This window comes from Somniosus microcephalus, chromosome 18, assembly GCF_052327205.1.
Source record: "Somniosus microcephalus isolate GS21.2 chromosome 18, FLI_Smic_1.0, whole genome shotgun sequence".
In the NCBI taxonomy this organism is placed as follows: domain Eukaryota; kingdom Metazoa; phylum Chordata; class Chondrichthyes; order Squaliformes; family Somniosidae; genus Somniosus; species Somniosus microcephalus.
In genome coordinates this window covers 17,638,785-17,664,892 of record NC_141004.1, presented here as the reverse complement: position 1 = coordinate 17,664,892, position 26,108 = coordinate 17,638,785, and positions in this window count along the sequence as shown.

The following is a 26,108-nucleotide window of genomic DNA, read 5'->3' as shown; positions in this document are numbered from 1 at the left end:
GTAACTACACTCCAAAATTATTTCATTGGCTGTAAAGCACTTTGAGACATCCGGTGGTCGTGGAAGGCGCTATAGAAATGCAAGTCTTTCTTTTCTTTCAGTAGAACTTGCACAGAGTGGGAAACTTACCACCAACATAGAAACATAGAAGGTAGGAGCAGGAGTAGGCCATTCGGCCCCTCGAGCCTGCTCCACCATTCAATGCGATTATGGCTGATCAACAACAACAGCTTACTGTTATATAACACCTTTGATATCTCCATGGCCTCGCCCCTCCCTTTCTCTGTAACCTCCTCCAGCCCTGCAAATCTCAAGAGATCTCTGCGCTCCTCCAACTCTGGCCTCTTGCTCATCCCCGATTTTCTTCGCTCCCCCATTGGCGGTCGTGCCTTCAGCTGTCCATGTCCCAAGCTCAGGAATTCCCAAACTAAACCTCTCCGCCTCTCTACCTCTCTCTCTCCTCTTTTAAGACACTCCTTAAAACCTGTCCTAATATCTCCTTATGTGTCAAATTCACTCCCTCCACCACCAGCGTACCGTGGCTGCAGTGTGTACCAGTTACAAGATGCACTGCAGCAACTCGTCAAGGCTTCTTCGACAGCACCTCCCAAACCCGTGACCTCTACAATCTAGAAAGATAAGGGTATCAGGCGCATGGGAACACCATCACCTCCAAGTTCCCCTCCAAGTTACACACCACCCTGACTTGGAAATATATCGCCGTTCCTTCATTGTCATTGGGTCAAAATCCTGGCACTCCCTACCTAACAGCACTGTGGGAGCACCTTCACCACACGGACTGCAGAGGTTCAAGCTGCGGCACAGTTGAGGTGTTACAATTGACCTCAGCACAGCCGGAAAAGGAAGGGGGCAAAATATAAGTTAACGTCCCTGTTACCGATGATCCGTCAGTGACCCCTGCTGGGAAGTGCATGGTATATAAGAACATAAGAACATAAGAAATAGGAGCAGGAGTAGACCAATCGGCCCCTCGAGCCTGCTCCGCCATTCAATAAGATCGTGGCTGATCTGATCCTAACCGCCAATCCACTATCACAGAACCATCTCCTGAATCTAACAGAATTAGACACACGAAATAGGAGCAGGATCAGGCTACACGGCCCCGGGCCCACTGCACTACCCACAGGGCCATGACCGATCCGAACCTAGACTCATGTCCAAATTCCTGCCCGCTCCCCGTAACCCTTAATTCCCTTTACTTCTAGGAAACTGTCTATTTCTGTTTTAAATTTATGTAATGATGTAGCTTCTACAGCTTTTTGGGGCAGCATATTCCATGGACCTACCACCCTCTGAGTGAAGTAGTTCCTCCTCATCTCAGTTTTGAAAGAGCAGCCCCTTATTCTAAGACTATGCCCCCTAGTTCTAGTTTCACCCATCATCGGGAACATCCTCCCCGCATCCACCCGATCCAACCCCTTCACAATCTTATATGTTTCAATAAGATCGCCTCTCATTCTTCTGAACTCCAATGAGTAGAGTCCCAATCTACTCAACCTCTCCTCATATGTCCATCCCCTCATCCCCGGGATTAACCGAGTGAACCTTCTTTGTACTGACTCAAGAGCAAGTATGTCCTTTCTTAAGTATGGACACCAAAACTGTATGCAGTATTCCAGGTGCGGTCTCACCAATACCTTGTACAACTGAAGCAATACCTCCCTATTTTTATATTCTATCCCCCTAGCAATGAAAGCCAACATTCCATTGGCCTTCTTAATCACTTGCTGCACCTGCATACTAACCTTTTGAGTTTCGTGCACCAGGACCCCCAGATCCCTTTGTACTTCAGTACTTTCCATTTTCTTGCAATTAAGATAATAACTTGCTCTACGATTTTTCCTGCCAAAGTGCATAACCTCACACTTTCCAGTATTGTATTCCATCTGCCAAATCTCTGCCCACTTACTTAGCCTGTCTATGTCCCCTTGCAGGTTTTTTATGTCCTCCTCACTCACTACTTTCCCTCCCATCTTAGTATCATCTGCAAACTTTGATATGTTACACTCGGTCCCCTCCTCCAAATCGTTAATATAGATTGTAAAGAGTTGGGGACCCAGCACTGACCCCTGCGGAACACCACTAGTTACTGATTGCCAGTCTGCGAATGAACCATTTATCCCAACTCTCTGCCTTCTGTTAGATAGCCAATCCTCTATCCATGCCAGAATGTTACCCCCAATCCCATGATTTTTTATCTTGAGCAATAATCTTTTGTGTGGCACCTTGTCAAATGCCTTTAGGAAGTCTAAATACACTACGTCCACTGGTTCCCCTTTATCCACCCTATATGTTACTTCCTCAAAGAACTCCAGCAAATTTGTCAAACATGACTTCCCCTTCATAAAACCATGCTGACTTTGTCCTATTAAATTATGATTATCCAAATGTCCTGTTACTGTCTCCTTAATAATGGACTCCAAAATTTTACCTACCACAGATGTTAGGCTAACCGGTCTATAGTTTCCAGCCTTCTGTCTACTGCCCTTTTTAAATAAGGGTGTTACATTAGCAGTTTTCCAGTCTGCCGGGACCATTGCCGAGTCCAGGGAGTTTTGGAAAATTATTACCAATGCATCCACAATCCCTACCGCCACTTCCCTCAAGACCCTAGGATGTAAGCCATCAGGTCCAGGTGATTTATCCGCCTTGAGCCCCATTATTTTACCGAGTACCACTTCCTTCGTGATTTTGATCGTGTTTAGCTCCTCCCCCCCTTTAGCCCCCTGTTTGTCCAGTGTTGGGATATTCTTAGTGTCTTCTTATGTAAAGACTGATATAAAATATTCCTTCAGTGTTTTTGCCATCTCCATATTTCCCATATATGAGTGAGGACAGGATTGGGCTCGGCTGTACTGGCGCTCCAAGTTCAACTAGTCTGTGGGCATACACTGCCTGGACTCACGCATGAAGAATTGCAGCTTGAGTGAGATACTGGCTGGTGGCATCCATGCAAATGCACCTCAGAAAAGAGAATCTGTAAAAGTGTTGCTTCAAGGAGTCTTGTGCAATAAGTAGACGATGTATGTGCGTAGATGCTAAAGCATTTGGGTGATGCGTAGGAGCATGACTGAAAGGCCCGATGTATTTTTCACCAATTATCTATCCTCCCATCCTCTTTTCCCCTTCTCAACCCGTTGGCTGTAGTTCTGAAGATGCTGGGTGCTGTCTAGTACCACAAGCAAGTTGCTTTTATTATTTGAGAGTCCTGACAATGAGTGCAAGTGGGGATTGCTGGCTAGCGATCAGGACGAGGAACCCTGTCCAATGTTCTTCTCACTGATGTAGGAGTGGTGAAGTCAACTGTAATGTCCTTACCGCTACCCCCAGTTTAGCTCAAGGACTGAACTTAGGACCTTCCTGGTCCTAATGGCTCAGTTAAAACTTAATGGGGGGTAATTTTCACCTTCACCCAAAATGATCCCCAGTATTCATGACACAGATTTATAGGTTTCTATATTGCTTTTTCTTCCACAGCTTTTCAGTTCCATCCTTACATTGGACGGTCAATTATAGGTCCCTCTACCACCAAGACATTTACTTTATCCTCCACCACCATCTCCGTTGCTTCCTTCCCCCAGATGGACCACCCTTCATGCAGTCTTCCTCTCAGCAACATGGTCAAGACCATTCAAAGTCCACTGCTGTTGAGTCTGGAAAATTGATGGGGTGTGGATCTAGTGATCCTCCAGTTTGTGTCATGATCTTCCCTGGATCTCTCTGATCAGAAAAGTTGGGAGGAGGAAATATTATATTTTAATTAAAAAAGTTTCTCAGGTATTTCCCCCCACCCCTCCCATTTCTTTCCTCCTTTATTATAACATTTCCTACATTACAACAGTGACTACATCTCAAATGGTACTTAATTGACTGTAAAGCGCTTTGAGATGTCCGGTGGTCGTGAAAGGCACTATATAAATGCAAGTCTTTTTTCTCTCCTAAAGGAGCTGACTTATTCTGGTGCATGATTTCATGCATGCTGGGAGGTCTCCAGTGCCTCATCCAAGTGGCTGTTGTTAATGTGTTAGTCATGGGCTAGGCAATGAGTGTCAGCAGACTACTTGTCGGGTATGTGGGAACAGAATCCCAGCAAAGGTCAATCCTGCCCTCACCCGTTATCCGTAAGGGTAAGCTTTTCTACAAAGGGGTCCCTGCCGAGCAATCAGGAGCAAGAAGCCTGGGAGATTGCTCTTCTCTCCATTCCAGGTGCACTGAGGTGAAATAATCTACTGCCACCTCAACCGACACCCGCTAGCTCATAGCACAGTGGTTATGTAACTAGTACTAGTAATCTTAGAGGCCTGGACTAATGGTCTGGTGACATGAGTTAAAATCTCACCACGTCAGCTGGGGGATTTAAATTTAGTCAATTAAATAAATCGGGAATGAAATAGCTAGTATCAGTAATGGTGACCATGAAACTATTGGATTGTCGTTAAAAACCCATCTGGTTCACTAATGTCCTTTAGGGAAGGAAATCTGCCGTCCTTACCCGGTCAGGTAATTCCAGACCCACAGCCATGTGGTTGACTCTTAACTGCCCTCTGAAATGGACACTCAGTTGTACCAAACCGCTATGCCTAACAGCACTGTTGGGAGTACCTTCACCACACGGACTGCAGCGGTTCAAGAAGGCGGCTCACCACCACCTTCTCGAGGGCAACTCTCATTTGCAAGCAAGTTTGAGAGCTGCTTGTGTTGTCCTCCAACGGGTTAACGAGGGCTGGCTCTTTGTTTCATGGGAACGGACTGGAATCAGCAGCTGTGCAGAGCAAAGACTGTGATATCTATGTTGTTTGTCCAATTCAAATAGACATTTAAGGAGCGGGATTTATTTTTCCATTGACCCCATGTTTATTTAAAGTGACAGGGTCCCCATTGTTGGTACAGACAGGCTGTATTTCAAAAAAATAAATAAATTAACTGTAAATTAAATGGAAACAAGCAACAATGAGGTGCCCAGCCTGCTTGTTCTGCTACTTTACCCCCAGGCAGCTTCCCTGACGTTGCTCAGAGGGGGGTTTGAGTACTTTATTCCTTTTTGTTTTATTTCTCCCTCTGTTTCGTGCAATGTGGTTCTGTCCAAGAATGTGCACAGTGTGTTGGCGTTAGTAGCCGCGCCGCCGAGGTCTGCCAGGCTTTGCATCTGATGGCGATTTTTTATTTTGTGAGCACTTTCACAAACGAATGTTGAGCTTGACGGCTGCTTTGCTTCAACAGGAATGTCCAGGTTTAAAACCCCAAACCATCGAGCAGTTGTATCCATTGTCAGGGCCGCGCCAGTCGGATTTCCTGAAACCCATCTTTCAACTGTGTTATACACGGAGGTGAGCGGATTCTGAAAGCAAACTATTCTTCTCTTCAAATTACATCCAAAGCCTAAACTGGGATATGGAGATCGGGCGGGAAAGTGGAGTTGAGGTGGAAGATCAGCCATGATCTCATTGAATGACGGAGCAGGCTCGAGGGGCCGTGTGGCCGACTCCTGCTCCTATTGCTTATGTTCTTATGCACGAATCAGACCACCTACCTATTATAGAAACATAGAAACATGGAAGATAGGAGCAGGAGTAGGTCATTCGGCCCCTCGAGCCTGCTCCGCCATTCAATGAGATCATGGCTGATCATCCAAATTCAGTACCATGTCCCTGCTTTCTCCCCATACCCCTTGATCCCTTTAGCCTTAAGAAATATATCCAACTCCTTCTTGAATATATTTAATGAATTGGCCTCAACTGCCTTCTGTGGTAGAGAATTCCACAGGTCCACCACTCTCTGGGTGAAGAAATTCCTCCTCATCCCTGTCCTAAATGGCTTACCCCTTATCTTTAGACTGTGACCCCTAGTTCTGGACTCCCCCACCATCGGGAACATCCTTCCTGCATCTAGTCCTGTTAGAATTTTATAAGTTTCAATGAGATCCCCTCTCATTCTTCTAAACTCCAGTGAGTATAAGCCCAATCGCCCCAATCTTCTTAATATCACCCGTCTTTTCCCTACCTCACCCCACCTGCTGCTGAAACCCTCATCCATGCGTTTGTAACCTCCAGACTCGACTATTCCAATGCTGTGCCGGTGGGGCTCTCGTCATCCACCCTCCCTAAACTTGAGCTCATCCAAAGCTCCAGTGCCTGTATCCTAAATCGCACCAAGTCCTGTTCAGCCATCACTCCTGTGCTCGCTGATCTACATTCCCAGTCCATCTACGCCTTGATTTTAAAATTGTTTTTTGAATCACTCCATGGCCTCCCCATTTCAGTAACCTTCCCCAGCCCTCAGAGAACTCGACATTCAGCCCTGGGCTCGCTGACCCATATTGGCTCCCGAGAACCCTGCGCTCCTCCAATTCTGGCCTCTTGCACAACCCCCACTTTCTTCGCCCCACCATTGGCGGCTGTGCCTTCATTTGTCTCGGCCCTAAGCTCAGGAATTCCCTCTTTAAACCTCTCCGCCTCTCTCTCTCCTCCTTTAAGGGGCTCCTTAAAACCTATCTCTTTGACCAAGCTTTTGGTCACCTGTACCTTAGATCTCCTTCTCTGGCTTGGTGTCAAATTTTGTTTGATAATCACTCCTGTGAAGCATCTTGGGATGTTTCACTACATTAAAGGCGCTGTATAAATACAAGTTGTTGTTGTTGTTCAGTTCACCGTGGTTATGTTGATAATGAGCAATTAGAGATGAGTCTTGCGATGCCGGTTTATGGCGCACTCGCTGATCACGACGACCATTTCACACCCGAAAACGAGCCTAAACAAATTTCTCCCCCCATTTCCCATATCCAGACTAATGGGAGCATGCACTCACCCCCGCCAGAGTACCATTTTAAGATAGATCTCAGACTGAATTGTCTTTTCTTGAATGTAACTCTGTGTGTTTATTGGATAACCTTCTCTATCTGAATGTAACTTCTATGTTTATTGAATAACAGTCTCTGCCTAAACGTCACTCACTCTGTCTGTTTGGTAATGGACCCTCCCTGAATGTAACTCTCTGGCCTAGAAATTGGGTTGGGGCGCCAAAGTGGCGCAAAAGTCGCCTGAGCGCAGGATTTAGCGCAGCGTTCGAGGCTTTAGCGATCGTCAGATATTCAGTTCCATTGCCCCTAGAGGGAGACGGGGCGAGGCTCGAGGCGCTCCGCGTCCCTCTTAGGGCGCTGAAACTGAATATCGCAGCGCAACGTGCCGCAGCGCCACACGCTGCGGCACGGCACGCTGCGGTACTGCAGGCCTTCCTCCCATTGTTAAGGGGGAGGGGCCTGCAACAGCGCGATCCCCGCTCGCGAGTGCCGGCAAACGAGCCCGGCACCAAGGAGAAGTGCCGGGCTCTCGGGAAACAGTCAGCAATGCCACGGGGGGGGGGGGGTTAGGAGGCCGGGGACGGAAGTGCTGGCAGGCGGCCGCCGAAAAAGGCAGCTGCCCCGCACCTCCACCTTAACTTGCGCCGCTGCCGGCACAGTAAGGCCCTGTGAACCGGGCGCGGGTAGCGAACGGCGCAACTGCGCCGTTTGCTACCAAATATCGCAAACGGGGCGCGAATGGGGCGTTGCGCACACCGATGACGTCATCGGTGGCGGTGCAGCGCAAATGGCTAACGCCACCATTAGCGCCCCTGCTGAATATTGCGGGAGGCGCAGCCAGTTGCGCTACAGCCACTGACTACCTCTTTAGGCGCTAACAGGTGGCGCTACTCACCCAATTTTTCCCCCTCTGTGTTTACTCGATAACGGTTTCTCTTGAAATTTTACTCTCTGGCCCTGAATTTCCGTGTGGGTTGTGATGGTCTCTCACTGTAGTTCTGGTGGGCGAGTGACTGAGCCCCAGGGAAATTACATAAATGCTTGAAAACTACCAATTCCACCCCGTGTCCTCCACACTCACCTCATCGTCACTGGGTCAAAATCCTGGAACTCCCTCCCTAACAGCACTGTGGGAGTACCTTCACCACATGGACTGCAGCAGTTCAAGAAGGCGGCTCACCACCACCTTCTCAAGGGCAATTAGGGATGGGCAATAAATGCTGGCCTTGCCAGCGACGCCCACATCCCATATGGGCAGCACGGTGGCATAGTGGTTAGCACTGTTGCCTCACAGCGCCAGCGACCCGGGTTCGAATCCGGCCTCGGGTGACTGTCTGTGTGGAGTTTGCACATTCTCCCCGTGTTTGCGTGGGTTTCCTCCGGGTGCTCCGGTTTCCTCCCACAGTCCAAAGATGTGCGGGTTAGGATGATTGGCTATGATAAATTGACCCTTAGTGTTAGGGGGATTAAATACGTGGGGTTACAGGGATAAGGTGTTGGTGTAGGGGTTACGGGGATCGGGTGGGATATGTGTCGGTGCAGGCTCGATGGGCCGAAATGGCCTCTATCTGCACTGTGGGGTTTCTGTGATTTCTGTGATACGAATAATTTTAAAAATAACAAGTGCGAGGAGCTCATGGACTTCTTTGTCTCTAAGATTAAGAATAAAATTTCAAGCATCCATTCAGCTGCCTCTGCCACTTCCCTTCCTTCTCCTAGCCCACCGGGCCAAAGTTCCTCTAAGGTTCACCCCTGCCCTAGCCCAGAACTCACATCTTTCTCCAGTTTCTCTCCGATCTCCCCTCTTGACCCCTCCACGCTCATCCTGTCCATGAGACCCACTTCCTGCTCCCTCGACCCTATTCCCACCAAACTGCTGACCACCCAACTTCCTTTTCTGTCTCCCATGTTAGCTGACATTGTTAGTGGTTCGCGATCCTCAGGTACTGTCCCCTTCTCCTTCAAATCTGCCATCATCATCATCCCTCTCCTCAAAAAAACAACCCTTGGTTCCATTCTTATCTATCTAATCGTAGCCAGAGAATCACTTGCAATGGCTTCTCTTCCCACTCCTGCACCGTTACCTCTGGGGTCCCTCAAGGACCTATCCTTGGCCTCCTCCTATTTCTCATCTACGTGTTGCCCCTTGGCGACATCATCCGAAACACAGCGTCAGTTTCCACATGTACGCTGATGACACCCAGCTCTACCTCACCACCACCTCTCTCGACCCCTCCACGGTCTCTAAATTGTCAGACTGCTTGTCCAACATACAGTTCTGGCTGAGCAGAAATGTTCTCTAATTAAATATTGGGAGGACCGAAACCATTAGTTTCGATCCCCGCCACAAACTCAGTTCCCTAGCCACTGACTCCATCCCTCTCCCTAACCTCAGTCTGAGGCTGAACCACACTGTTCGCAACCTTGGTGTCATATTTGACCCTGAATTGTGCTTCCGACCACATATCCGCGGCATAACTAAGACCGCCTACTTCCACCTCCGTAACATTGCCCGTCTCCGCCCCTGCCTCAGCTCATTCGCTGCTGAAACCCTCATCCATGCCTTTGTTACCTCTAGACTTGACTATTCCAAAACACTCCTGGCTGGCCTCCCACATTCCACCCTACATAAACTTGAGGTCATCCAAAACTCGGCTGCGCGGTCCTAGCTTGCACCAAGTCCCGTTCGCCCATCACCCCTGTGCTCACTGACCTACATTGGCTCCCGGTTAAGCAACACCTCGATTTCAAAATTCTCATCCTTGTGTTCAAATCCCTCCATGGCCTCACCCCTCCCTATCTCTATAATCTCCTCCAGCCCCACAACCCCCTGAGATATCTGCGCTCCTCTAATTCTGCCCTCTTGAGCATCACTGATTATAATCGCTCAACCATTTACTTTCTCCTGCAGGCTTCCTTCCTTCAGGTCTCGGGAGTCCCTCAGCTCACCGGCACAGAAAGCAGGATGGCTGCTGAACTGTCAAAAGCTGCAGCCTCTGCTTTCTGGTCTGGAGAGATCTCTAACTGAGTCTGAGTAGAAGGTGTTATGTATTGTGTGTTCTATTGTGTGTTCTCCTCCCACCTGTGGTGGCGCTGTCACAGGAGATAAATGATTGGGTGTTCTCTGTTAAGTTTTAGCTCTCTTTGTTCGGAACTTGCCAGGACTTCCTTTCCTTCCAATAAAGCACTTCATGTTTGAATCTCTGAGTTCTGAGTCCTAAATTGTGTCTAGGTAGAAAGGTACCGACACAACAAGTGGCGACGAGGATGGATCTGTTCGAATCTGCGGGGATTTTAAAGTGACTATTAACCCAGCGCTGTCTGTGGAACAGTACCCTCTTCCCCTCATTGATGATCTTTTTACGGGCCTGGCCGGAGGGCAAAAGTTCAGCAAAATAGACTTATGCCAGGCTTATCTACAAATGCATGTTGATGACAAATCAAAGGAGCTGCTGACAATTGTGACACACAAGGGGCTATACAGGTACTGCCGCCTTCCGTTTGGAATTACACTGGCCCCTGCTCTATTCCAAAGGGCAATGGATCAGATTTTGAGTGGACTGCCAGGAGTCCAGTGCTACCTGGACGACATCCTTGTCACTGGGACAAATGAGGAGGATCATCTTCTGAACTTGGATGCGACACTACAACGACTGAAAGAGTACGGACTCAGAGTTCGTAAAGACAAATGTGAATTCTTTCAGTCTTCAGTTGAGTACCTGGGGCACGTGATTGATGCTACTGGCCTGCATAAGGCGCCGCCAAAAGTCAAGGCGATCGTGGAGGCCCCAGCACCCCAGAATGTGAGCCAGTTCCGTTCATTTCTGGGGCTACTTAACTACTATGGGAAGTTTATTCCAGACTTAGCAACATTGCTGAAGCCGTTACATCAGTTGCTATGTCAAGGCAAAACATGGAAATGGACTGAACTGTGCAACGAAGCTTTCGCCCAAGCAAAGAAAGCATTGCTGAAATCGGAGGTCCTGACACACTTCGGCCCAAAGCTACCCATGCAGCTAGCATGTGATGCATCACCATATGTTGTGGGAGCAGTCATATCCCACATCATGCCTTCGGGTGAAGAGAAACCTATCGCCTTCGCATCACGCACCTTGAACAATGCCGAGAGTAACTATGCGCAGATCGAGCGCGAGGCCTTGGGAATCGTTTTTGGAATTCGAAAATTTCATCAGTACCTGTTTGGAAGAAGGTTCACACTCCTGACGGACCACCGTCCATTGACTTCAATCTTCGGGCCCCACACCGGAATTCCGTCTCTCGCTGCAAGCAGGATGCAAAGGTGGGCTTTACTGTTGTCAGGACACACATACGACATCAAATATCGCAAATCAGACTTGCACGGCAACGCAGACGGTCTCTCGAGGCTACCCTTGCCTGTTACTCCCCCAGAGCCTCGTCAGATAGACATCTTCTACTTTAGACAAGTGGAGGGAGCACCTGTCACCGCAGTTCAGGTGCGAAGGTACACCCACAACAATCCAGTCCTGTCTGAGGTAATGGACGATGTCATTTGAGGGAGAGCGATAGGAGATTCTCCTAGTTTGAAACCTTACGTTTCAAAAAGAAATGAGCTCTCCGTCCAGGCAGGTTGTCTTCTTTGGGGACGCCGTGTCATCATTCCGCCACCTCTGAGGGAACCTATACTGCAACAACTTCATACAGGCCACAGTGGGATGGTTCGGATGAAGGAAATGGCAAGAAGCTACTTCTGGTGGCCAGGTCTCGATGGGAATATTGAGGAGAAAGCCAAAACATGTTCCCCATGTCAAAGGGTCTGGAATGTTCCACAGCTGGCAACCCTACACCCTTGGGATTGGCCTGCAGAAGTGTGGCAGCGAGTACATGTGGACTTCGCCGGTCCTTTTGAAGGGAAGATGTTTATGGTGGTTGTGGACGCTCGTAGCAAGTGGCCGGAGGTCGCTGTGATGAGGTCTACCACGGCAGAGAAAACAATTGAGAAACTTGGTGAGATGTTCAGCCGTTATGGCTCACCAGAACAACTCGTAAGTGACAACGGTCCACAATTTGTATCACAGGAGTTTGCAACCTTCCTGCATGTGAATGGTGTCCAACACATCAGGTCTGCGCCCTATCATCCCTCTACTAACGGCCAGGCAGAAAGGTTTGTGCAAACTTTGAAGCACGCCTTGAAGGCATCGCAAGGTCAGGGCTCAATCCACCAACGTCTGAACAGCTTCCTGTTGTCCTACAGGAACGAGCCGCATGCCACAACCAAAACTTCCCCCGCTTCGCTCATGATGAAGAGGCAGTTGCGGACAAGTTTTGACTTACTTAAACCTCCAAGGGCAGAACAGGTTGTCCATTGTCAACAACAAGCTCAAGTTGAAAAGAGAGAGAAAAGAGCCAAGGAGAGACGGTTTCATCCGGGAGAGCACGTCCTAGCTCAAAACTACAACACTGGACCGAAATGGGTTCCTGCTACGGTGATCGCGCAGGCGGGCCCTGTGTCTTACACGGTTGAGACTGCTGAGGACGTCGTCTGGAGAAGACACACAGATCAACTGTTGCTAGGAGCAGAGACAGCCACAGAGGCTCCAACGGCTGGTTGGCCTGAACTGTTTCCGGATGATACCGCAAACCAGCATCCTTTGCCACAGTGCTCTTCTCCAACACAGGAAGTCAAAGAGACTGTTCCACCTGTGCAAACTCCTGACTTTCAACTGACACAGGCACCTTCTCCATCCAGGCCTGTGTCAATGCCTACTGCTGTGGAAGCCAGCGATGACCGCCGGTATCCTGTCAGAGAGCGGCAGCCTCCAAGACGCTTGGATCTGTAGGCTTAGTGACTTACCCACAAGACTGGGGCAGAATAAACCCCAGGGTAAAGTCAGGGGTTGAGGCAGTCTACCTCTACTCTTGGTTAGTTGAGTGCATTGAAAGTAACTTACCTGTTGAGGAATAATGTGGACCTTCCATTTAAGAGGGGAGGAAACGTTATGTATTGTGTGTTCTATTGTGTGTTCTCCTCCCACCTGTGGTGGCGCTGTCACAGGAGATAAATGGTTGGGTGTTCTCGGTTAAGTTTTAGCTCTCTTTGTTCGGAACTTGCCAGAACTTCCTTTCCTTCCAATAAAGCACTTCATGTTTGAATCTCTGAGTTCTGAGTCCTAAATTGTGTCTCGGTAGAAAGGTACCGACACAACAGAAGGACTCAAGTTAGAGGACAGATGGTCAGTGTTTGACAGCTTCACAGAGCTGTCAAACACTGATTTTTCTTCTGTCAAAAGCTCTTGACAGATGAAATGTCAATCGCTGACGTCACCAGTAACCACGTGTCCCTTAATTGGCCTGCTGAGCCCGCTGGGTCAATCAAGGGAAAGTAGCGTGGGTTGGCCACAAGTCAATGGAAGTGGGACTACACCCAAAAAGTGGGAGTCCCACCTCCAAAAGCTCCCCATTGACAAAATTGAGCCCATTGTGTTTCTCTAGGGCTTGTGACAGGTAATATTCTGTATATTGCTCCTTTAATTCTGTCTCTACTCTGTTTGTAGCCTCCTGGGCATCCTCCAGTTCCTTGCGCAGACAGTAAACCATTTCCACTAATTCCTCGCATCCCTTATCCTTGTCGGTATTTCTCTTTACTTAGTGTTAATAACCATTCCGCTTTGGCTTCTTTCTTTTTGAGTGACCCATCACCTAACCATCCCACCGCCCTGTCCCAAGCCAAGACATTCTGGGTTACATCCTTCCTATCTCTCTCCCTCTCTCCGATGTGTTTTGCCAGTTAAGTTTTAATAGCCTCCTCCATCTTAGTTCTCTGTCAGTTGCTACGTATCCGGTCAGTTTGCTCTACTCTACGAGCTCCGTTCTATCACCGCAACGTCAATATAGGTCAGCTACTTTAATGTAATTTAATTCTCCGCTCCACTCCCACTCTGACCTCTCCATCCTCGGCCTCTTACACTGTTCCAATGAAGCTCAACATAAGCTCAAGGAACAGCACCTCAACTTTCAATTAGGCACTTTACAGCCTTCCGGATTCAACATTGAGTTCAACAATTTCAGATCATCACCTCTGCCTCCATTTTCTCAGACAGCAGCTGTTGTTGATGATTCTGCTATTTCCATTTACACCTCCTCTAGACCCGTCTTTTGTTTCTTTACTTGTCCGATTACCATCTCCTTTCATCTTGCACCATCATCCCTTTTGTCATTTAATCTCTCCTGCCTTCCGCCCTATCACAGACCTTCCCTTTTGTTCTTTCCTCCCCTCCCCCCTTTTCCTGCCTCTGTACTTGCTTAAAACCGGTTACCTCTCTAACCTCTTCCAGTTCTGACAAAAGGTCATCGACCTGAAACGTTAACTCTGTTTCTGACCTGCTGAGTTTTTCCATCATTTTCTGTTTTTATTTCAGATTTCCAGCCTCCGCAGTATTTTGCTTTCATTGTAGGTCTGCTACTCTTATCCAAATGTATCTGTCAGAGTCCCTGTTCGGGCGCCAAGCTTTCCATCGGGTTTGTCTACACAATCCAAACACCAGACCTTACCAAAGGGTTGGTGAACTCTGGACGGTAACTTTGGGAAAGCACTACACAAACAAATCGTTTTAAGGCTAAACATCTTTATTTAGATGATTGGCAGAAGTTCATACAACCTTTCCAAAGTAGAGAGTGGTCTTTCAGTTCTACTGGGTGATCAGTCCGTCGCACTCAAGGCTGTTGCTTCTTCTTCGATGTTGTCCTCCTGCTGAGGCCATCTCCTGTTCCTCTGCCCTCCGACTGCAGTGCTCTTTTCTTCCAGATGTCCTCTTCTTATGCATTCTTCTCGGTTGGGGTGTGAGCACCATTTGTTAGGCCTCAATGATTGGCAGTTTAGGCTTCGATCATGAGCTTACTTTAAATGACTGACAGGTAATTCAACTGAGGCTAGGTGCCCCCATCTCATGTGACTCACCAGACCGATATGTCCTGATTTTGTTTCACGATTCTATTGTCCAATGATTCTTCATAATCACCTTGTTTGACAGACTCTACCACCTCCCTGGCCTCTTAATTGTCACTTTGTCTGATGTCGGATTCAATCACTTTGTCTATTGTCAGATTGAACTGTCCCCGCAATCTCTTAATTGCTTTGTCTGCTGGCCCGCTTTGTCGACGACATCAAACCCTGTTTGGGAACTTCTGGCAGTTTCTGTTGGCAGTTTTGAATTGACTGTAGCCTTTAGGCATGTCCCATCTTCAACAGCATTGTCTGGTTTCGAGATGGCTGTTCCTTTGTTCAATCTCTGTACCAGAAAATCAGTCTGCATGCAAGCCATTGTCTATTGCCTCTTAATCGTCTGTAAGTAGCAGGGGTTTGTACCTTGGAGAGTTAGAGTTCGAGTTATAGAGCTTTTTGAGGTTGTAACTAGCAGGATAGATAAGGGGGAACCAGTGGATGTGGTGTATTTGGATTTTCAAAAAGCATTCGATAAGGTGCCACACAAGAGGTTATTACACAAAATTAGGGCTCATGGGATTGGGGTAATATACTAGCATTGATTGACAATTGGTTAACGGACAGAAAACAGAGAGTAGGAATAAACGGGTCATTTTCGGGTTGGCAGGCTGTAACTAGTGGGGTACCGCAAGGATCAGTGCTTGGGCCTCAGCTATTCACAATCTATATTAATAACTTAGATGAGGGGACCGAGTGTAATGTGTCCATGTTTGCTGATGATACAAAGTTAGGTGGGAAAGTAAGTTGTGAGGAGGATGCATAGAGGCTGCAAAGGGATGTAGACAGGTTAAGTGAGTGGGCAATAACATGGCAAATGGAATATGATGTGGAGAAATGTGAAGTTATCCACTTTGGTAGGAAAAATAGAAAAGCAGAATATTTTTTAAATGGTGAGAGATTGGGGAAGGTTGGTGTTCAGAGGGACCTGGGTGTCCTTGTACAAGAATCACAGAGAGTTAACATGCAGGTACAACAAGCAATTAGGAAAGCAAATGGTGTGTTAGCCTTTATTACAAAAGGATTGGTGTATAAAAGTAAAGAAGTCTTACTGCATTTATATAGGGCCCTGGTGAGACCACACCCGGAGTATTGTGTACAGTTTTGGTCTCCTTACTTAAGGAAGGATATACTTGCCTTAGAGGGGGTACAATTAAGGCTCACCAGACTGATTCCTGGGATGGGGTGTTTGTCCTATGAGGAGAGATTGAGCAGACTAAGTCTATATTCCTTAGAGTTTAGAAGAATGAGAGGTGATCTCATTGAAATGTATAAAATTCTTACAGGGTTTGACAGGGTAGATGCGAGGAGGATGTTTCCCCTGGCTGGGGAGTCTAGAACCAGGGGTCACAGTCTCAGAATAAGGGGTCGGCCATTTAGGACTGAGATGAGGAGAAATTTCTTCACTCAGAGGGCGGTGAATCTTTGAAATTCTCTACCCCAGAGGGCTGTGGAGGCTCAGTCGTTGAGTATATTCAAGACAGAGATCGATAGATTTTTGGATACTAAGGGAACCAAGGGATTTGGGGACAGGGTGGGAAGGTGGAGTTGAGGCAGAAGATCAGCCATGATCTTATTGAATGGTGGAGCAGGCTCGAAGGGCCGAATAGCCTACTCTTGCCCCTAATTCTTATGTTCTTATCCTCTTGGGTTGACGTTGCTTAATCTGTAGCAGCATCAGTTTTTGCAATGGTGTCCAAAAGGTTTAACTTTTCAAATTTCACAAGTGTAAAACGGGTGATATCGATTCAGCCATTGAAGTCAAAGCAAATGATATATGGGAGAGATGTATAACTGGCGGCTGAATCGATAGCGCCCATTTTACATTATCACCCGGAGTCAAAATTATCCCGAGATCCCCCTGTCATGAGAGGAATCAAGTAACGCTATTCATGTAGCCAAGATAGTCTTCCAGTGAATGAGTCTGGAGCCGGTTGCCCATTTTATGAAAAGTCTTATGATGAGGGAAGACATTGTAGACAGATGTCATGGAAGCCGTGACTGAGAAGCAGAAGTTGGTATTGGCCAACAGCAGGAGATCGCCCATGGTTAGTCTGACTGGCAGAGGTCGCTGGCGCATCTGGCACTGGTGAAAATAGCTTTTTCAAACTGAAACCTCAAAATTTTTTTATTCGATCCTGGATTTTGTCACTGGGGAGCTTTTGGAGGCGGGACTCCCACTTTTTGGGTTGTAGTCCCGCCTCCATTGACTTGTGGGCAACCCATGCTATTTTCCCTTGATTGACCTTGTTAAGCCCGCCCAGCGGGGTCAGCAAGCCAATTAAGGGACACCTGGTTACTGGTGATGTCAGCGATTGACATTTCATCTGTCAAGAGCTTTTGACAGAAGAAAAATCAGCGTTTGACGGCTCTGTGAAGCTGTAAACACTGACAATCTGTCTTCTAACTTAAGTCCTTCTACTCAGACTCAGTTAGAGAACTCTCCAGACCAGAAAGCAGAGGCTGCAGCTTTTGACAGTTCAGCGGCCATTCTGCTTTCTGTGCCGGTGAACTGAGGGACTCCCGAGAACTGAAGGGAGGAAGCCTGCAGGAGAAAGTAAAGGTAAGTAAAACTTATTAAAACACTTTACACTTACGTCACACACTTATCTCTGCACACATGTACCCATCACTCACCTGCACAACGGAAATCTCGACCCCTCCAACCCCTGCAGACCGACGCTCCGCCTCGCTAACTTGGCGTGGTTCGGAGCTGTCGGGAAGCCCACACTTCAGGGCTAAAAATAGGGATTAGGCAAAAAACTGCCTGTTAACTACCTGTTAACAAACAGGCAGTTAATTGGCACTAATCCCCTTCCCGCCTCGGGGAGGCGGCTCCCAGCACAGGTCGGATAACCGCCTCCTGGGACGGAGGCGGGTTGGGGGCGGGATGGGTTCCTGCCCCCCGATTCTGCAATTTTCCCACCACTCCCACCTCCAAACCTGCCTCCTCGGGGCTTGGAAATTCGAGCCCTCAATGTCTGACTAATATAGAACAGCAATCAACAATCCTAATAGAATATTGAACTACATAGTCTTAAATAGTCAAAAAAAAGTGAAAGGAAGTTGCGATCAAATTATACAGTGCTCCGATGAGACTACACCTGGAGTATTGTGCCCAATTCCAGTCGTAAGACACGAAGGAGACATTCAAGCACTGGAGGCAATACAGAGAAGAGCCAAGAGGATGATCACTAGTGTCAAGGGCCTGAATTATAAAGAAAGATTGGACAAACCTGAGCACTTCAGCCTTGAAAGGAGGCCTCTGAGGTGATCTTATAGAGGTATATAAGCTAGTTAAGATAGATCCAGAGTATTACTTTAAATTAAAACATTTTAAAAATTAGTTTATGGGATGTGGGCGTCGCTGGCAAGGCCAGCATTTATTGCCCATCCCTAATTGTCCTCGAGAAGATGGTGGTGAGCCGCCTTCTTGAACCGCTGCAGTCCATGTGGTGAAGGTGCTCCCACAGTGCTGTTAGGGAGGGAGTTCCAGGATTTTGACCCAGCGACGATGAAGGAATGGCGAGGTATTTCTAAGTCAGGATGGTGTGTGACTTGGAGGGGACCTTGGAGGTGGTGGTGTTCCCATGCGCCTGCTGCCCTTGTCCTTCTAGATGGAAGAGGTTGCAGGTTTGGGAGGTGCTGCCGAAGAAGCCTTGGCGAGTTGCTGCAGTGCATCTTGTAGATGGTACACACTGCAGCCACGGTACGCCGGTGGTGGAGGGAGTGAATGTTTGACGTGGTGGATGGGGTGCCAATCAAGCGGGCTGCTTTGTCCTGGATGGTGTCGAGCTTCTTGAGTGTTGTTGGAGCTGCACTCATCCAGGCAAGTGGAGAGTATTCCATCACACTCCTTAAAGTGCGAGAGTAGAACAAGGTTCAAACTAGTACAAAAAAAAAGACTTGCATTCATATAGCTCCTTTCACGACATCCCAAAGCACTTTACAGCCAATGTAGTACTTTTGAAGTGTATTCACTGTTGTAATGTAGGAAATGCGGCAGCCAATATAGACACAGCAAGCTCCCACAAACTGCAATGTGATAATGACCAGGATAATCTGTTTTAGTGATGTTGATTGAGGGATAAATATTGGTCAGGACACCGGGAATAACTCCATTGCTCATCTTCGAAATAGTGCCGCGGGATCTTTAACGTCCACCTGAGAGAGCAAATCAGACCTCGGTTTAATGTCCCATCTGAAAGACGGCACCTCCAACAGTGCCGCACTCCCTCAATACTGTACTGGAGCATCAGCCTAGATTTTTGTGCTCAAGTCTCTGGAGTGGGGCTTGAACCCACGACCTTCTGACTCGGAGGCGAGTGTGCTACCCACTGAGCCACAACTGACACATCGTCTCACGGTCAATTTACAAAGCAAATTAAGGTTAGGGTTACAAGTTCTTCACACAAAACGTGATCAATACACAGAACATATGAACTCCCAGATAGAGTAGTCGAAGCAAACCTCCATTTAAGAAACAACTGGATTTTTCAATGAGGAGACTTTCAGATCATTCTTGGTGGATTAATTAATATAGTTGGCTTTTCTCATCTATAATTATTTGGGGAATGAAATAGTTACTCTGTTAGGTTCTTGTGTTGAACTAGTTTTAGTGATGAACCACAACTGTGTTGTGCAACTGCTGCTCGACTGTTTGGGAGTCTAGGGCTCGATTTTGTCAATGGGGCGCTTTTGGAGGTGGGACTCCCACTTTTTGGGTTGTAGTCGCGCCTCTATCGACCTGTGGTAAACCCATGCTATTTTCCCTTGATTGACCCTGTTAAGCCTGCCCGGCGGGCTCAGCAGGCCAATTAAGGGACACCTGGTTACTGGTGACATCAGCGATTGACATTTCATCTGTCAAGAGCTTTTGACAGATGAAAAATCAGCGTTTGACAGCTCTGTGAAGCTGTCAAACACGGACAATCTGTCATCTAACTTGAGTCCTTCTACTCAGACTCGGTTAGAGAGCTCTCCAGACCAGAAAGCAGAGGCTGCAGCTTTTGACAGTTCAGCGGCCATTCTGCTTTCTGTGCCAGTGAGCTGAGGGACTCCAGAGAACTGAAGGGAGGAAGCCTGCAGGAGAAAGTAAAGCTAAGTAAAGGTAAGTAAAACTTATTAAAACACTTTACACTTATGTCACACACTTACCTCTGCACACATGCACCCATCACTCACCTGCACAACGGACATCTTGACCCCTCCAGACCGACGGTCCGCCTCGCTAACTTGGCGTGGTTTGCAGCCGTCGGACAGCCCACACTTCAGGGCTAAAAATAGGGATTAGGCAAAAAACTGCCTGTTAACAGGCAGTTAATTGGCACTAATCCCCTTCCCGCCTCGGGGAGGCGGCTCCCAGCATAGGTCGGGTACCCGCCTCCTGGGACATTGGCATGGAGGCGGGTTGGGTTCCTGCCCCCCGATTCTGCAATTTTCCCACCACTCCCGCCTCCACGGGGCTTGGAAAATCGAGCCCTAAATCTGTGCGATTGGCTAATTGCTATATTGTCAGATATTGGTTATTTTTTCATTCTTCTTGATGTGGGCGTTGCTGTCAAGGCTGGTATTTATTGCTTATCCATAGTTGCCCTGATAGTAGTTTGATTCAGCTGAGCCACTTCATAGGGCAGTTCAGTGTCAACCACCTTTGTGTCGGACTGGAGTCACGTATGCGCCATGTTGGGTAAGGCCAGCTGGTTTCCTTCCCTAAAGGACATTAGTGAACTAGTTGGGTTTCTATGACAATCCGATAGCTCAGTCCGCCCTCCACCCCCCCCCCCCGAGATTTTTAAAACTGAATTCAAATTCTCAAACTGCCGATGGTGGGATTTAGAACATGCAATCCGCTGAGTTACTAGTCCAGTAACATAACCACTACACCACCATACCCAGTTCTTAAATATAAATGTTTAAATGACTTACTGACACTGATCCTTAATAAAGGGATCTGTGATGAAAATAGAGCTTTAGTCCCATGACAAATAAGGAACATTTCTGTATTATAATTGTCATAAATCTCATCCTCATAAAGAAACTATTCATGAAATAACGCTGGACGGCCAGCTGGTGGAGCCGTCCAAGGAGTATAAATACTCAGGCGTGGGCCCAGCTTGCCCAGGGACATTTTGTAAGACAGGAACTAGTGAAGTACAACTAGACCTCCATGCTCTGAAACAAGTTGATTAAAGCCTTGCTTTATACTCGAACCAAGTGCGTAGTGAGTTTTATTGCGTCAATAATTTTTTAAGTCTTTAGATAGGGAGAAGGTGATTTAAAAATTGGCTTCAGATAACTGTATTGTTAAAATGGTCCCTTTGTCTATGTCAGGGAGTGGCCCATACATGCAACTGACTTGATTTATCCCCATTATCAATGAGAGTCAATGGCCTTTTCCATTGGTGTAATCAGAGACAAGTTTACCTGGTGGCTGTGCAGTCTTTCTTCAAAATGTTGATGGGTGCGAACTTGCTGACTGGGCAAGTAAGCAACTTTATTGGGGGTGAATTTGGTCTTCGCCAGTAAGGTGATGCGGGCTCATAGCGAATCGCCAGCCCGTTTTACATCACACCCCATTTAATTTTCTATTTATGTCCCCAATCCTTTGTCAGCTGTGGCTCAGTGGGCAGCACCCTCGCCTCTGAGTCAGAAGGTTGTGGGTTCAAAGTCCCACTCCAGGGACTTGAGCACAAAAATCTAGGCTGACACTCCCAGTGCAGTGCTGAGGGAGTGCTGCACTGTCGGAGGCGCCGTCTTTCGGATGAGACGTTAAACCGAGGCCTCGTCTGCTCTCTCAGGTGGATGTAAAAGATTCCATGGCACTATTTCGAAGAAGAGCAGGGGAGTTGCCCTCGGTGTCCTAGCCAATATTTATCCCTCAATTAACATCTAAAAAAACAGATTATGTGGGAGCTTGCTGTGCGCAAATAGGCTGCTGCGTTTCCTACATTACAACAGTGCCTACACTTCAAAAAAGTAATTCATTGGCTGTAAAGTGTTTTGGGACGTCCGGTGGTCATGAAAGGAGCTGTATGAATGCAAGTCTTTCTTTGTTTCTTTCTCGAAAATTAGGTCAAACTCATGATTTTCTCAATGTCGATGGGTAATTCAGGCTTCCATTCCTCGTTTGCTGCTTTGCTGTTCAATGCTTGTCTAAGTAACCAAGTATATTCTTTTATCCACTTGCTCCTTGATGTTACCTTTTTGTGTCCCTATATCATAGACTCATAGGGGAAAAATTCAGTTGGTTTGCGCCTCCTGTTAGTGCCTTAAGAGGGCGCTAATGGGGCGCAAAGCAACTAGCGCCCAGGCGCGGCGATGTTTGCGACGCTCACGAAATTAACTAGACATTTTGCGGCGGCACTAAACACTACCGCCACGATCTCCTGTGCCGGCAGATCGTGACGTCAGTCGAGTGTGCAATGCCCCGGTACCGCCCCGGACTGGATATTGAGTGGTGCCTCCTGCCTTACTGCCTGCCGCTAGCAACGACAGGTTGAGGGGAGCGTTTTGCAGTCGGGAAGGGACTGGTGGAGCGCTATTTAAAGGCGACCGCTTCCTGCCTTTTTTTGTTGGTGACGTTTTTGCACCACGCATTCTGAGAGAGAGAGAGAGAGACTTCTGGAGAGATTCAACGCTGTGTGAAGGAGTTTTGGGTACTGAGCAGCACTTTGCAGGTTTATTTTGATTTGCCCTTCTTTGTATCGATTTAGAAGAGACTGTGGGGGCTGCACTCTGAGCTCTTTCCCTGGGCCTCTCCATTGATCTTTCCAGCAGATTTGATGTACAGGTCTCTCCAGGCCGAGATTCAAGGCTGCAATGAGCAGGATGTGGATGGAGAGCAAGATCGACCTCCCCTTTAAGAACTGGCCGGCGCCAGTGTGTCTGTGTTCCATCGCTGACTGACATCACATGAGCTTCGCCAGCGCTCTGAGGTAGCGCCTCGCTCCTCGGCCTTTGCACCTTAAGACAGGTGTGAAGCGCCTGATTTAGCGCTCCAATCACCTCCAGGGGCAATAAAAGCCAAGTTTGCAGTCGGAGGTGATAATTAGCGCCAGGCGGAAATCTTTGCGCCCGGCCGATAATCGCGCCCCAAACGGGGCGATACTGACTTTTTCCCCCATAGAATCTTACAGCACAGAAGAAGGCCATTCGGCCTGTTGTGGGATTTCTTTCTGCCCCAAAGCAGATGGAGTCGAGCGTGTACTGGTTCTAAGCGATCTTTATTCAAGCACATGCTGGGAGAGGCCCTCTCAGTCTGAGCTGAGACGGGAGTCTAATTTTTACATTCGAGCAGTTGGCTTATATACAATCTTACATCTTGTTTCCTTCAAATCTTCGGGACTTGGCCAATTAATTGTCCAAGTCACGTACACTTAATCACATCTCCACAAAACACATTTTGTTTATCTCATTTGCCCCGTTTCCACCTCTGCCATTGTTCTATCCAATTTACGTACGCTTAACCTCATCTTCGCAAATCACATCTTGGCAGCCCATTGTTCAATGTATGGCCTCCTTGATTCTTTTATTCCCCCAATCATCATGTAATATGCTTTTTCCCACTGTCTTTGTTCTGCCAGACTTCTCCTTTATTACATCAGCCAGCGAGTCAGTTAAGCCGCTAATCTAACTTATAGAAACATAGAAACATAGAAGATAGGAGCAGGAGTAGGCCATTCGGCCCTTCGAGCCTGCTCCACCATTCAATGCGATCATGGCTGATCATCCAAATTCAGTACCCGGTCCCTCCTTTCTCCCAATACCCCTTGATCCCTTTAGCCTTAAGAAATATATCCAACTCCTTCTTGAATATATTTAATGTATTGGCCTCTACTGCCTTCTGTGGTAGAGAATTCCACAGGTTCACCACTCTCTGGGTGAAGAAATTCCTCCTAATTTCTGTCCTAAATGGCCTACCCCTTATCCTTAGACTGTGACCCCTGGTTCTGGACTCCCCGATCGGGAACACCCTTCCTGCATCTAGTCTGTCCAGTCCTGTCAGAATTTTATAAGTTTCAATGAGATCCCCTCTCATTCTTCTAAACTCCAGCGAGTACAAGCCCAATCGACCCAATCTCTCCTCATACATCATTCCTGCCATCCCAGGTATCAGCCTGGTGAATCTTCGTTGAACTCCTTCCATGGCAAGAACATCCTTCCTCAGATAAGGCGACCAAAACTGCACACAATACTCAAGATGTGGTCTCACCAAAGCCCTGTACAACTGCAGCAAGACATCCTTGTTCCTGTACTCAAACCCTCTCGCTACGAAGGCCAACATGCCATTTGCCTTCTTAACCGCCTGCTGCACCTGCATGCTTACCTTCAGCGACTGGTGCACAAGGACACCCAGGTCTTGTTGCACTTCCCCTTCTCCCAATCTATTGCCATTCAGATAATAATCTGCCTTCCTGTTTTTGCCACCAAAGTGGATAACCTCGCATTTATCCACGTTATATTGCATCTGCCATGCTTTTGCCCAATCACCCAACCTGTCCAAATCATCCTGGAGTTTCTCGGCATCATCCTCACAGCACACACGCCCACCCAGCTTTGTGTCGTCTGCAAATTTGGAGATATTACATCTAGTTCCCTTGTCTAGATCATTAATATATATTGTGAATAGCTGGGGTCCAAGGACCGATCCCTGCGGTACCCCACTAGTCACTGCTTGCCACTCGGAAAAAGACCCGTTTATTCCAACTCTTTGCTTTCTGTCTGCCAACCAGTTCTCTATCCAAGTCAATACCTTGCCCCCAATCCCATGTGCCTTAACTTTACACGCTAATCTCTTATGCGGGACCTTATCAAAAGCCTTCTGAAAGTCCAAATACACCACATCCACTGGTTCTCCCTTATCTATTTAACCAGTTACATCCTCAAAAAATTCCAGTAGATTAGTCAAGCCCGATTTACCTTTTGTAAATCCATGTTGACTTTGTCTGATCCTGTCCCTGTTTTCTAAGTGCTCTGCTATTACATCTTTTATAATGGACTCTAGCATTTTCCCCACTACCGATGTCAGGCTTACCGGTCTGTAATTCCCTGTTTTCTCTCTACCACCTTTTTTGAATAGTGGGGTAACATTAGCTACCCTGCAATCCATGGGTACTGTTCCAGATTCCATCGAATGCTGGAAGATGATCAGCAAAGCATCACCTATTTCTAGGGCCACTTCTTTAAGTACCCTAGGATGTAGATTATCAGGCCCTGGGGATTTATCGGCCTTCAATCCCATCAATTTCCTCAACACCATTTCCCTACAAATACTGATTTCTTTCAGTTCCTCCCTTTCATCAGACCCTATGTTCCCCGGCATCTCTGGGAGGTTATTTGTGTCCTCCTTTGTGAAGACAGAACCAAAATATGTATTTAATTGGTCTGCCATTTCTTTGTTCCCCATTATAAATTCCCCTGATTCTGACTGCAAGGGACCTACGCTTGACTTCACCAATCTTTTTCTCTTCACATATCTATTAAAGCTTTTACAGTCAGTTTTTATGCTCCCTGCAAGCTTACTCTCATATTCTATTTTCCCTTTCTTAATTAATCCCTTTGTCCTCCTTTGTTGAACCCCTTCAGGCCCATTGTGCCTGTGCCAGCTCTTTGAAAGGGCTATCCAACTAGCCCCATTCACCTGCTATTTCTCTATAGCCCTTCAAATTTTTCCTTTTCAAGTGTATATCTAATTCTCTTTTGAAATTTACTATTGATTCTGCTTCCACCACCCTTTCGGGCAGTGTATTTTTAAGGCACACTTTATCATCAAATTTCAGTGCAGGAAGACTGAATGTTCTCTTGTAGGGAATCGAGAAGAAACTTCTTTACCCAGAGAGTGGTGAGATTGTGCAACTCACTATCACAGGGAGTGGTTGAAGCGAATAGTAGAAATGCATTTAAGGGGAGGCTAGACAAGCATATGAGGGAAGGGAATATAGGGTTATGCTGAAAGAGTTAGATGAGGAAAGATGGGAGGAGGCTCGAGTGGAGCATAAACACCGGCATGGACTGGTTGGGCCAAATGGCCTGATTGGGTCTTACACTCCTTCCCATGAGGGTCTTATACTCCTTCCCATGACTAGTTCTCCATGGCCTCACCTCTCCTTGTCTCTCTAACCTGCTCCAGCCCTACAAACCTCCAAGATCTCTGCTCCTCCAATTCTGGCCTCTCGCGCATCCCTGATTTTTAGCGCTCCACCATTGGTGGCCGTGCCTTCAGCTGCCGAGACCCTAAGCTCTGGAATTCCCTCCTTAAACCTCTCCACCTCTCTACCTCTCTCAGGTAGAGAGGCCTGAGAGGCCTCAGGT